The 14,479-nt window shown below is 39.9% G+C and overlaps 1 protein-coding gene across 9 annotated transcripts in view; it reads left to right on the top strand.

The window, feature by feature from the left end:
* Positions 1-14,479, top strand: part of NSD1 (nuclear receptor binding SET domain protein 1) — a 154,843-nt gene that overhangs the window by 37,560 nt on the left and 102,804 nt on the right. The window lies entirely within an intron of this gene.

A 14,479-nucleotide genomic window follows, 5' to 3' on the forward strand; every position in this document is an offset into this window, starting at 1 on the left:
GGACTCTCGGATCTTGACGTGAGTGGAAGGCAGCCGCTTAACTGGCTGAACCACCCAGGCGTCCCGCTCTTGGTAATTTATAATAGATTATAGAGATTTCTCTTTGAATTTGCCTCTTGTAGATAAGGTAACTCATAAGTGCAATCGTACATTTATCTCTTTGTGTTTGGCTTATTTTCACTTAGCATAATACTTTCAGTGTTTATCTGTGTTGTAGCATGTATGAGAACTTTGTTTCTTTTTATAGCAATTAATCTTCCAATGTGGATATACCATATTCTGTTTATCCAGTTATCTGTGGTGGACAGTTGAGTTATCTCCACCTTTTTAATATTTTACATATGTTGCTATGAACATGGGTTTGCAAATATCTGGTTGACCGCTTTCATTTCTTTCTGGTATATAGGAGTGGAATTGCTGGATTATATTTTGATTTTTTTTGTTTACATTTTGGAAGTATTCTTCCTTTTTTTTTTTTTCTCTTTTAAGGATTTATTTATTTTAGAGCAAGCGTGGTTTTGGGGGGAGGGGCAGAGGGGAGGAAGAGAGAATCTCAAGCAGATTCCCCCACTGAGTATTGAGTCCTATGCTATGAGGGGCTTGTCCCAGGATGCTGAGATCATGACCTGAGCCGAAATCAAGAGTTGTCTGTTAACTGACAAGCCACCCAGGCGCCCCTCTTTTTCTTCTTTTTTTGATTAGCTATTTGCTTGGTTACACAGGGATTTAGTAGTTTACCCAGTTCTGATGTTTGCTTGTGATAGTTTTTCCTGTTTATTTGCCTTTTTTTTTTTAAGATTTTATTTATTTATTTGACAGACAGAGATTACAAGTAGGCAGAGAGGCAGTCAGAGAGGAGGAAGCAGGCTCCCCGCTGAGCAGAGAGCCCGATGTGGGGCTCGATCCCAGGACGCTGGGATCATGACCTGAGCCCAAGGCAGAGGCTTTAACCCACTGAGCCACCCAGGCGCCCCATTTGCTATTTTTGTAGTGAGATTGACCCTTGAAGTTCCCTATTTCCTTTTTTCTTGAGATGATGCTAGACATTTGACTTTGGCAATATTTGCTCAAATTACTTTTGGAACTTAATTTTTTGTAATTGTTTTCAGACCTTGGGTGCTTTTATCAGGTAAAATCAAGTAAGGATTGAATCTGGTTTGGTTTTAAATGTGACTTGAAATTAATGTGAATGGTTTTTATCATGTGATATGTAGAGTTTACATAGCAGTGATAGTGCTTGGCAAACTTTGGCTACATCTGGCCACCACCTGTGTTTGTAACAATCCATGAACCAAGAATAGCTTTTACATTTTTGAATGGGTAAGAGAAAAACAAAATCCTATCAGACTCCAGTAACAATATATAAAGTTCTGTTGGAACATGGTTCTTTTATGTGATGTTTATAGTTACTTTTGTGCTGTGGTGAAAGTTGAGTAGTTTGGAAAAAGACTGTATGTTTTCCAGAGTCTAAAATACTTGCTATCCAGCCCTTAATAGAAAATGTTTATCAGCTTCTTCTGTAGGTCATCCCAAGAGTTATTAAATGGTCTTTTAAGGATAGTACCTGTTTATTGAGTTCTGGTGTGTATGTCAAAATATTATTTGTTCTTAAGCACATCTAATACTTTAAGTTTTAACGACTGGCAACAGTAATTTGGTAGTTAAGTTGACTACAATGACAACTTTTCTAGTTAATGGGAAGGATGTTTATAGGTAGCCTGATATTCATGTCATTTTGGTCATTTCTTCTTGGTTTTCAGAGAAGAGGGTAAAAGTTCTTTATGTTCCTATAATACTGTTATATCATTTTTCATATTACGTTTTGATTATTTTTGTGCCCTGTATCCTGCACTAAATTTAGAACTCAAGTTTGGGATTTGTGTTTGGCAAACTCTGTCTTTATTTTGTATCCTTGAGGACTGACATAGTTCCTGGTTAAGCAGGTAAGCAATAATCTTTTCAGAGGGAATGAAAAAGTATTCTGTAAATGTAATCACACATATACAGATTATATAAATTGTACTCTGATGCACAAGTATATTTTACACCTATAATGAGTGTTCTATAAATACCTGAGTCATTTCTCATTTTGGCCCTCCTGGAGAGAGGAAAGCTAGATTTGTATTTAAAGATGTACAGAGAAGGGCGCCTGGGTGGCTCAGTGGGTTGAGCCGCTGCCTTCGGCTCAGGTCATGATCTCGGAGTCCTGGGATCAAGTCCCGCATCGGGCTCTCTGCTCAGCAGGGAGCCTGCTTCCGCCTGTCTCTCTGCCTGCCTCTCTGCCTGCTTGTGATCTCTCTCTGTCAAATAAAGATGTACAAAGAAAATAACTAGGGACTTGTGAGAGACTGAATCAGTTGGAGAAAATTACTACACAGGGCACTATTTCCTGAAATAGTTATCTTCCTCTTAGCTCTGAATCCAAGAGTATGGCTTTTATATATTAATTTTTTGACTTTGGGTTGTGTCATCACAAATGTGGTCACAAAAGGTACTGCGGTTAATTTTCTATAATTAATCTCTGTGGTTAGTAGAAAGATAATTTGAATGCATATATTAGTTATACAGAAGGTAGTAGCATTTTGAAAATTGCATTCAGAGTCTTCTTGGAAGGACAAATAATGTTAAAGCTTTGACTTGTAATAGTAGTCTATCATTTAAACCATAAAGAAAAAGGATACTTTGTGTGTCATTTAAAATTATATATGCAGGCTAAAGTCTTAAAAAAATTAATCTCTAGAAAGGCAAGGGATATATCCCATGTGCATTTTTATAACAAGGTTTATTGGTGATGTGGAATTTTCTCATTTGAATGTTCATCTTTTCTTCATTTCAGTGACTTCAAACTCAGTGTTTTGAATTCAGGAGGAAATTGAGGAAATAATCTACTATTTGATTATTCTGTTGGATTTTATGATTGTATAGCCAGTACATTTATTGTCTGCATTTAACCAAAATATATATTTTTAAGTTTTATCTATTTAAGTAATCTGTATACCCAACATGGGGCTAAAAATCACAACCCTGAGATCAAGAGTTGCACACTCTTCTGAGTGAGCCAGCCAGGCACCCTTAACCAAAATAATTTAAATGGGCATCTGTCATTACTTTTCCTGAATAGCACAGTGAAAATCTGCAAGTACTCATTTTTGTAAGGTATACATCATGTTGGTAGAGCTTATGACAATCTTTGTGTTTTTTGTTTTATTTTAAAGATTTTATTTATTTGAGAGAGAATGAGTAGGGGAAGGGGCAGAAAGAGAAGCAGACTCCCCGCAGAGCAGGAGGATGTCTAGAGGCTTGATCCCAGGACACTGGGATCATGACCTGAGCAGGAGCAGACACTTGACCCAAGGCAGACACTTAATGGATTGAGCCACCCAGGGGCCTTTGATTTTGTTTTAAACATCTAATTATTTTAGGGGTGCCTGGGTGGCTCAGTTGGTTAAGCACCTGCCTTCAGCCCAGGTCATGATCCCAGGTCCGGGGTTGAGCTCCACATTGGATCTCTTTAAACAGGGAGTCTACTTCTTCCTCTGTGCTCTCTCTCAAATAAATACATAAAATCTTTTTTAAAAAAAAGATTTTATGTATTTATTTGACAGATCACAAGTAGGCAGTCAGAGGGGGAAGCAGGCTCCCTGCTGAGCAGAGAGCCCGATTTGGGGCTCTATCCCAGGACCCTGAGACCATGACCCGAGCTGAAGGCAGAGGCCTAACCCACTGAGCCACCCAGGTGCCCCAAATAGATAAAATCTTAAAAAAAGAAAGATCTGTTATTTTAGAGAGAAAGGGAGACAGTGCCATGGAGAGGGGGCAGAGGGAGAGAGAAAATGTCAGGCAGACTCCCTGTCTAGTGTTGAGCCCCAAGCCCAACTTGGGGCTCAATCTCATGACCCTGAGATAATGATCTGCAGCAAAATCAAGAATCGGACCCTTAACTGATTAAGCAACCCAGGTGCCCTCCCCCCACCTTTTTTGTAGTTTGCCAAAAAGCCTTAGGTGGTGACCCTAGGATTCTTTTAACTCCAGAACTTATTCCAGAGCCTGGGTCCAACCTTTTCAAGAGAGTAAGATGGTAGATACCCAGGCTCTGGGGATCAGTCAGGGTTGAACTTGGCAGTTAATGGTGTGCTAGTGGAAACTTTCTGTTTGGGGTTTCTCAATAGTAAATGCAGGTAATATCCATCTACTAGAATTTTTCTGATTATTTTAATTACCTATGGAAAAAGGGCTTGGCACGTACTAGAAAGTTCTCAGAAATGTTATTTTCTTCTCACCCTGAGATTCAATTTGATCTGTTTTCATTTTTATTTTTTTTTAAAGAGTTACTTATTTTAGAGAGAGAGTATGCGAGTGGGGAGAGGGCTGGGGGGGAGAGAAAAGCAGACTTCTGCTGAGCACAGAGACCTTCTTGGGGCTGGATCTCAAGACCCATGAGATCAGGGGCACCTGGGTGGCTCAGTGGGTTAAAGCCTCTGCCTTCAGCTCAGGTCACGAACCCAGGGTCCTGGGATCGAGCCCCACATCAGGCTCTCTGCTCAGCAGGGAGCCTGCTTCCTCCTCTCTCTTTGCCTGTCCGTCTGCCTACTTGTGATCTCTGTCTGTCAAATAAATGAATAAAATCTTAAAAAAAAAAAAAAAAAGACCCATGAGATCACAACCTGATCTGAAACCAAGAGTCAGACACTCAACTGACTGAGCCACCCAGGTGCCCCAAGAGTTTTCTTATATTTTTTATTTTTTAAATTTTATTTATTATTCATGAGAGAGAGAGTGAGAGGCAGAGGGAGAAGCAGGCTTCCTGCTGAGCAGGGAGCCCGATGTGGGACTTGATAACAGGAACCCAGGATCATGACCTGAGCCAAAGGCAGATGCTTAATCATCTGAGCCACCCAGGTGCCCCCAAATTTTTCTTTTAAAATTCAAATACTGGGCCCCAAACATGGGAGTTTTCAAATTACACATGTCACTGATCAGTTCAGAATGCTTACTGACTCAGTGGACTTGCTAAGTTGGGTCATTGATCTTTAAGTTAGTACTTGATCTTACTTATTTTTTATTTTTTTAAGATTTTGTTTATTTATTTGACAGACAGAGATCACAAGCAGTCAGAGAGGCAGGCAGAGAGAGGGAGAAGGAAGCAGGCTCCCTGCTGAGCAGAGAGCCGGATGCGGGGGTTGATCCCAGGACCCTGAGATCATGACCTGAGCCGAAGGCAGAGGCTTAACCCACTGAGCCACCCAGGCGCCCCTTGATCCTACTTGTTAACCAGAAACTTCAGATACAGAATTTCCAGAAATCTAGTAGGTTTAGCTTTGAGAATCTAGCAATGTGGATTAACTGTGGAATACACTGCTTTTTCTAGTCACTTTGTATTTGTATCAGGATCTCTTAGCGCTAGCTTTCTTCTCTCAACTGTTTTTTGTACTTGCGTCATCCCTACCTCTGTGTGAGAATCAAACCTTATACCTCCGGAGGAGACTAGTTAAATTTCTGCAATATTTCTGGAATAGTAGATTACTGGCAACTGGAAGACAGAGTGCCTATTGGCTGTGGTGTTTAATGTGTGTGACATTTCCAGTGGATGCTTTTCAGCTTGGCATTTATTTATTTATTTATTTTTAAAAAGATTTTATTTATTTATTTGATAGAGATCACAAGTAGACAGAGAGGCAGGCAGAGAGAGAGAGAGAGAGGGAAGCAGGCTCCCTGCCGAGCAGAGAGCCCGATGCGGGACTCGATCCCAGGACCCTGAGATCATGACCTGAGCCGAAGGCAGCGGCTTAACTCACTGAGCCACCCAGGCGCCCCGTCAGCTTGGCATTTAAGATTTCCCTTTGTAATCCATGCTGTGTTTTCTCATCTACATGTATGTATGTATGTATGTATGTATGTATTTTTAAAAGATTTTATTTATTTGTCAGAGAGAGAGAGAGTGAGTGAGTACATACATAGCCAGAGGGAGAAGCAGGCTCCCCGCCAAGCAAGGAGCCCGATGTGAGAATCCATCCCTGGACGCTGGGATTATGACCTGAGCCGAAGGCAGTCACTCAACCAACTGAGCCACCCAGGCGTCCCTCTCCTACGTGTATTTAAAGTTGCCTTATGTTCCAAGGACTGAAGTGGAAGATAAAAACTTCACATTTACAATATTTCATTATTTTTTCACTTTTTCATTTATTTACTGTAGTTGAACAAATACCAGGCATTAACAGTGTGCCAGACACTATTGTTAAGTCCAGGAATACCGTAATGAGCAAACATACATGATTAGCCTTCATGGATCTTTAGTCCAGGCAGGGAGAAAACATTAAATAAGTCATCCCACAGTGGTTATAATATTTGTATCTATATTATACATATTTTATTTCTATATCTGCACATAAAGAACTGCCTCATTTTTATGACTGCAGAATAGATCATTATATGGATATACCCTAATTTAGTCCCTTAGGGATGGATGTTTAGTTTTTTCTCCAATCTTTTATTATTATTTTCTTTTAAGATTTTATTTATTTATTAGACACAGAGAGAGAGATCACAAGTAGACAGAGAGGGGGAAGTAGGCCCCCTGCTGAACAGAGAGCCCGACGCAGGGCCTGATCCCAGGACCTGAGATCATGACCTGAGCCGAAGACAGAGGCTTAACCCACTGAACCACCCAGGTGCCCCGACTTAATTATTTTATAACTGGAAGTTTGTACCTCTTAATCCCCTTCACCTACTTTACCCATCCCCCCACTCACCTGTAGGGTACATTATTATTTAACAAAGAAGTATTGAGCACCAGCATTGTCTATATTTCGGTGATGATAGTGTTTGAGCAGACTTTTTTCTTAGTTACCCAGTAAGTGCTGGAATTTAAAAAATGAGTAAGACAAAAAATAAGATATTGTCTCTTAGAGACTGTTAGAATCTGGGACTAATATCAATGTGTAATATGTGAAATGCAGTAATAAGAGATATGTACAGGGGAATTCAGAGCCTTAATTAAGGTTATTGTGGATCCATGGAGAGGCTTTTTGAGTTTAATCTTGAAGTGTAAGTAGCTATTAGTCAGAAGGGGAAAGGAAGAATGTTTTAGATAGAAAGGCAGGATCAATGGCCTAGAAGTATAACAGCATGAGATGTATGTGTAACTTCAGAGTATAAAGCATGTGATGCAGCTGGTGATGGGACCTAAATTTGGATGGGTGAATAGGGTCAGTCAGTTCAGGAAACCTTTTATTTGTTAGCCTAAGAACTTGGACTTGGTTTTATGTTTTACTTTTCAGTTTTGAATGAGATTTCATACAGAACAGCAGTACAAGACAGAAAAAGAGATGAAGCTACTTTGATTTGGGGTAGAAAAAGGCAGGCTTTAAAAAAAAAAGATTTTATTTAGTTATTTATTTGAGAGAGAGAGCGAGAGCATGTTTGTTTATGCACATGAGCAGGGGGAGGGGTAGAGAGAAAACATTAAATAAATCTAACTGATTTAGAGAGAGAAGCAGACTCCGTGCTGAGCAGGGAGCCTAACTCTGGGCTGGATCCCAGGACCCTGGGATCATGACCCGAGTCAAAGGCAGATGCTTACCTGACTAGGCCACCCAGGTGCCCCTTTATGGACAATTTTTTTAGGCTTAAGTGGAAGATTACATTTTTTACTAATTGGTAATGATTCAGGAAGGAAGTATGAATGCTTAGGCTGGGATACATACATACACACACACATATATATATTACACTTTTTTTTTTTTAATGTGCTTAAAAACCAATTTCAGACTGGGCCACCTGGGTGGCTCAGTTGGTTAAGCGTCTGACTTGATTGCGGCATGGGTCAGGATCTCAGCGTTGTAAGATCGAGCCCTGTGTTGGGCTCCGTGCTGGGTGTGGAACCTGTTGAAGATTCTCTCTCTGCCACCTCTCCTCCCCTCCAACCCCTGAAACTCATTTCAAACTATGTGAAAGTGCTGTATTATTTCTAGTAACTTCTTTCAGTTATTTAAATATCCAAGTGTAGTGTTAGACCTAATTATAGTTTTTAAATTAAGCCATTATTTATGAGTAATTAAGAGTAGGAGTAGAAGGACGTGAGTAGTTACGATTTTTTTATATCTTCAGGTGATTAACAAGTTAATTTCTTTTTTGTCAGTTGTAAGCTGTATTAGTAATTAAAAGTAAACGGGTTTATTTGCTTAAGTTTGGGTTGCTTTGGAATTGGTTTTAACTCATTAGGAAGCTTTGTTCTGATACTGGCTTAATGTGCCTGGCATTTTGATTAAAATGTTATGACCTATATATATTTGAGTACTTGCAATTCTGACAGTACTTAACCAGGAACTAATAGCAGGTTGTTATAATATCCATTTTATAGATGAGCCCAAAGGGAATTAACTGTACAGGATTATACATCTCTGGTTCTAGGGAGTGAACACTCTTTGTAGAGCCTTCAGAAAACCTGAATTATTGTCACTCTTTATTTGAAAGTCAGGCTCTGTAATCAGGCATCTCATTCAGGTTTATTTCTACCTCTCATCTGCCCCTCCACCTGCTTGTACTCTCTGTCTCTCTCAAATAAGTAAATAAAATCTTAAAAAAAGATTGGAAAGATAACATGGTTTTAAGGAAAAAGGCATTAGAATAGAAAGCTAGATGTTTAGTCTCTTTGTTGTCTTGAGGAAATCACTTAGGTATTTCAGAGAGCATCATTATCCTTTTTTTAATTTTGTATTTTATTTTTTTTTTAAAGATTTTATTTGAGAGAGAGAGTAATCGAGAAAGAGAGCACACAAGTGGGCGGGGGGCAGAGAGAGGGAAAAGTAGATTCCCTGCTGAGCAGGGAGCATGATTCGGCAGGGCTCTTGATCCCAGGACCCTGGGATCATGACCTGAGCTGAAGGCAGACACTCAACCTACTGAGCCACCAGGGGCCCCTATTTCATTATTTTTTAAAAGATTTATTTATTTTTTTGATTTGTTTTTAAATTTTTAAATTCAATTAAGATAACATATATTGTATTATTAGTTTCAGGGGTAGAATCTCGTGAATTATCAGTTGCATGTAACACCAAGTGTTCATTACATCAAGTGCCCTTTTTTTTTTTTTAAAGATTTTTATTTATTTATTTGAAAGACAGAGATTACAAGTAAGCAGAGGAGATAGGCAGAGAGAGAGGAGGAAGCAGGCTCCCCATCGAGCAGAGAGCCTGATGTGGGGCTCGATCCCAGGACCCTGGGACCATGACCTGAGCCGAAGGCAGAGGCTTTAACCCACTGAGCCACCCAGGCATCCCCATCAAGTGCCCTTCTTTTTTTTTTTTTTTTTTTTAAAGATTTTATTTATTTATTTGACAGAGAGATCACAAGTAGGCAGAGAGGCAGGCAGAGAGAGAGGAGGAAGCAGGCTCCCTGCCGAGCAGAGAGCCCGATGCGGGGCTCGATCCCAGGACTCTGAGATCATGACCTGAGCCGAAGGCAGCGGCCCAAACCACTGAGCCACCCAGGTGCCCTCAAGTGCCCTTCTTAATGCTCATCACCCCATACCCCATTCCTCTACCTACCTCCCCTCCAGCAACCCTGTTTGTTTCCTACAGTTAAGAGTCTCTTATGGTTTGCCTCCCTCTCTGTTTTAATCTCATTTCATTTTAAAGGTCTGTTTATTTGAGGGATGCCTGGGTTGTTCAGTTGTTAAGTATCTTTACTTCAGGTTATGGTCCCAGGGTCCTTGGCTCGAGCCCCATATTGGGCTTCCCTGCTCTGCGGGAAGCCACCTTCTCCCTCTCTCACTCCCCCTGCTTGTGTTCCCTCTCTCACTGTGTCTTTCTGTCAAATAAATAAAAAAAATCTTTTTTAAAAAAATCTATTTGAGAGCAAAAGAGAGGGAGAGAGAGAGAGCATGGGTAGGCAGAGGGAGAGGAAGAGAGAATCTGGAGCAAATTCCCCACTGAGCACAGAGCCCAATGCAAGGTTCCATCCCCCAGCCCATGAGATCATGACCTGAGCTGAAACCAAGAGCCTGAAATCCGCGCCCCCCCCAACCTCAGCCACCCCTTTGATGTATGGGATTTGAAGAGATCAGGGACATCTGCTGTTAGTTTAATTCTAGTATAAAGGTATTGGGAGAAAAATTTTCCTGGTGATAATTTATAAAAGGAATTCTCTTATTGAATGAGATAGTATGGTCACAATTGTGCTAAGGTTAAGTGTAGTTACAGGTACTAAAGTCTTGAAACAGACTAATGTTTTAAATGTCTCCTTTTCTGTATCTAGTGGAAAGAGCACAGATATAGGACAGAGCACCAACACAGCTGTTTGGCAGTTGGCCAGCTCACTTCCTATTTTTGAGTCTCAGATTCTATACTTACAGTAGGAGGTAGTAATTAATACCTGTCTCATTATCAGCATGAAGTTTCAGAGGAGCAAAATACATGAATGTTCAAAGTAGTTTCTAGTACTTGGGTATCCAGTAATGTTTCTTTTCTCAAGGCTGGGCTTCTTACCACATGGCCTTCGATGTATCAGTTTCCACAACCAACCTAGCCGCTCTTCTGCTTTCCGGCCTTCATTGGGCTAATTCTCTGCTTTTCCTCTGTTCTTTTCCAAGACTTAAGTGATTACCTTTGATCTGTTGTCCAGGCTTTCTATTTGATATTCTGGCATCTAGCCAATAAGCAAGAGTCATTTCTTACTTAGTAACAGTTAACTTTTTTGCAATAATCTATAGTCTTTTGTCTTAGTTTGTTACAGTCTAAAATTATAATGTTGCCAGAGATCACTTATCTAACTACTCCTTTGTAGATAGATTTGCTTACCTTACAAGATCTCCTTTCTTCTCATCGAAAGTTAACAGTCTTTGAGTTCTGACTCCCTGTGCTAGGTAGAGAGGATTGGTGAGAGGAGACTTCAGGTACTCTAGTTCATTCCTTTTCTGTGGTTGGTGTGGTGGAGTAGGGGTCAGAAGATGGCTGCCTCTAATCCCTGGTTTTTGCTAAAGGGCTCTCAACCCTCTGATATGGTGGCTCAGAGCCTCTGTTTTCTTGTCTGTAATTATGAGATAAAACTTGTGGTGCCTACTTTACCTGGTTATTTTTTGAGTCAGGTGATACAAAACATGTTAAAAGGGTTTTGACAACTAGAATACACACATGCATTTATTAGGTAATGTGGCAGTGTATACATTTATAGTCGTATTTTACTTCACCATACCATTGTTGAATTGAACATTTCCTTTGCAGTTTGAATTGAGCCTGGAAAGTCACAATTCTTGTAGAAGAATTGTTGTCCCTGCTAAAAGTAGCTATCATTTATTATTGATGACCTATACTGGATTAAGAATTATCTTTTATTTTAAGATTTTTTTTTTTTAATTTGACAGACGGAGATCACAAGTAGGCAGAGAGTCAGGCAGAGAGAGACAGAGAAGCAGGCTCTCTGCTGAGCAGAGAGCCCAATGCAGGACTCGATCCCAGGCATGACCTGAGCCGAAGGCAGAGGCTTCAACCCACTGAGCCACCCAGGCACTGCTGGATTAAGAATTATTTTAAGAGTACATTTAACAGGGGAGCCTGGGTGGCTCAGTGGGTTAAAGCCTCTGCCTTCGGCTCGGGTCATGATCCCGGGGTCCTGGGATGGAGCCCTGCATCTTCCTTCCATCTTCCCTTCCTCTCTCTCTGCCTGCCTCTCTGCCTACTTGTGATCTCTGTCTGTCAAATAAATAAATAAAATCTTAAAAAAAAAAAAGTACATTTAACATTTGTTCAGTTGATACAACCTCCTACAAATAGGGGGCAGTATTATCCTACTTTTACAGTTAAAGAAACACGTCAGAGAGGTAAAATAACTTCCAAAAATCTCACTGGTGGTTAGTGGTAGAGCAGAAATTAATTAAGCCCCATGCATTTCTTGTATTACACAGAGCTTCTGTACACAGAACACATAGCATAAGGTATGAGAAATTGAATTTGAGTTGTATACCTGAAACTAATGTAATATTTGTGTGTCAACTATATTAAAAAAAGAAAAAACAAAACCCAGCACACTGCCTCTCTGATATACTGGCATAGGAGTATGATTTGGTGTGTATAAGTTCACATTTGACTATAAGCAAATGTAACGTATGCAAGGATTAAAACTTCAAAGATGTGCACAGAATAGTGTGGCTATTTATCTTCTTACCCTGCTTCTCCTGTAGTCTTGGACAAGTCATTTGTTCCCTCTGCCCTTCACATTCTTTACCTGGGATTTGGTATATTTGGTAAGTTATAATGTAAATCTTGTTACTAGATTTAAGCTAGTTTAAAAGGAAATGATTTGTAAGCATATTTTGTGTTTTATAATGTTGTTGTGACTTTATATGTCTGCATATTCCTATCATGTGTTGTAACAGTTTCCTTAATAGAAACGATCCAAGACAAGTCCTTAATAGCAGGGGTAATAGCTGCATTTCTAAGGTGATTAACTTGCAAGATGGCAAATCAGCACTGCCAAAAGGGCAAGATTCTATGGGATTAGGTTATTTGAGGAGGGAATGGTTTGTTCAACTTGGGTCTTGAAGGAAGCATGGGACATATTTAAACAAGGCACAAAGAAGGTGTAGAGCACCCTGAGGCAGAAAGAATGCTATATGGGGAAATATGTAGTACAAATTAAACTCTGGTTAGATTTTAAGGGGTAGCAAAAAGATTATGTAGGAAGTAAAGTGAACAGATTGGTGTAGTTGATGGTGGGTCTTGAATTTTATTTGGGTATTTTGTGATATGTACATTAGAGGAATAAGCATCAGCGGTTTTTTAGAAAGATAGTAACAGCATTGGCATTGTGCTGAATTGTGTGAGTTTGTTTTTTGTTTTGTTTTGTTTTTTTGAGATTTACTTATTTTAGAGAGGAGTGTGCATTTGAGAGGGTAGGGGGGCAAAGGGAAGGACTCTCAAGCAGACTCCCATGACTCTTGAGATCATGACCTGAGTTGAAATCAAGAGTTAGATGCTTAACTGACTGAGCCACCCAGGTGCCCCTAAATTATGTTTCTAGTTAAACATTATTTTTAGGTCATTTATTTGGCATTTGAAATATTTTCTCATAAACAGTACTAAATGGAAGTTGAGTACCTCTACTGTCATTAATTATGTAATTGAGGAAAAGTAATTGAAATAATGTAACCTTTCAAAGAAGTACAGTGAATAATATGATAGCAACTGCTTTTTGAATTGTTACTATGAGCCAGGCTCTTTACAACAACTTTAGGAAGTAAGACTCCAGAGAGCATATGCTGTTTAAAAAGTAATGAAACTAAGGTACATTTAAAGTATTATTTTTGCAGGAATGCCTTAGTAGCTCAGTTGGTTAAGTATTTGACTTTTGATCTCACCTCAGGTCTCAATCTCAGGGTTCTAAGTTGAAGCCGTGTGGTGAAGCAAGTTCATGCTGAGCCTACTTTAAAAATAAAAAAATAAGGGGCGCCTGGGTGGCTCAGTGGGTTAAGCCGCTGCCTTCGGCTCAGGTCATGATCTCGGGGTCCTGGGATCGAGCCCCGCATCGGGCTCTCTGCTCGGCAGGGAGCCTGCTTCCTCCTCTCTCTCTGCCTTCCTCTCTGCCTACTTGTGATCTCTCTCTGTCAGATAAATAAATAAAATCTTTAAAAAAAAAAATAAAAAATAAAAAAATAAGGTATTACTTTTCTAAACTATGCCATGTTCTCTCATCATTTCTGAGATTTTAGTCAGTTCCCTTGGCTGAAGAAAATATTTTGAGAGCTGCAGAAGAACAGCTTCAGTGGCTTTGCTTGTGTGATAGACTTTAAGTTTTTCCTTTTTTTTAAAAAATTTATTTATTTTTGCAAGCGAGAGCATGCATGAGAGCAAACATGAGCAGGGGTGTGGGGCAAAGGGAGGAGCAGACTCCACTGAGTAGAAAGCTGGATGCTTAGCTCCATCCCAGGACTCTGGGATCATGACCTGAGCTGAAGGCAGACACTTAACTGACTCAACCACCCAGGCAACCCAAACTTTGAAGTTTTTCTTGATTGAAGAATATTTGGACTTCCAGATGTTGGAAGAATAGGAGTTATATTTAAATATTGTAGAAAACTCAATTATAGGGGCGCCTGGGTGGCTCAGTGGGTTAAAGCCTCTGTCTTTGGCTCAGGTCATGATCTCAGGGTCCTGGGATCGAGCGCCACATCAGGTTCTCTGCTCAGTGGGGATCCTACCTCCCTCTCTCTCTGCCTGACTCTCTACCTACTTGTGATCTTTCTCTCTCTGTTAAATAAATAAATAAAATCTTTAAAAAAGAAAACTCAATTATATAGAATCCTTTCTGAGAGAATTCTGGTTTATCTTCTGGGAATTACTAGGCCGGTGCAATGTAAGGAAGACATTGCTTGCTATGTCTTGCTATTTTTGGTACTAGTTTTGTGAACCGAAACAAATGACTTAATTTCTATCTCAGTTTTTTCATCCATACTATGGAGAAAATACTCTTCTAACCTTATTCTTAG

This window comes from Lutra lutra, chromosome 5, assembly GCF_902655055.1.
Source record: "Lutra lutra chromosome 5, mLutLut1.2, whole genome shotgun sequence".
Taxonomy (NCBI): Eukaryota; Metazoa; Chordata; class Mammalia; order Carnivora; family Mustelidae; genus Lutra; species Lutra lutra.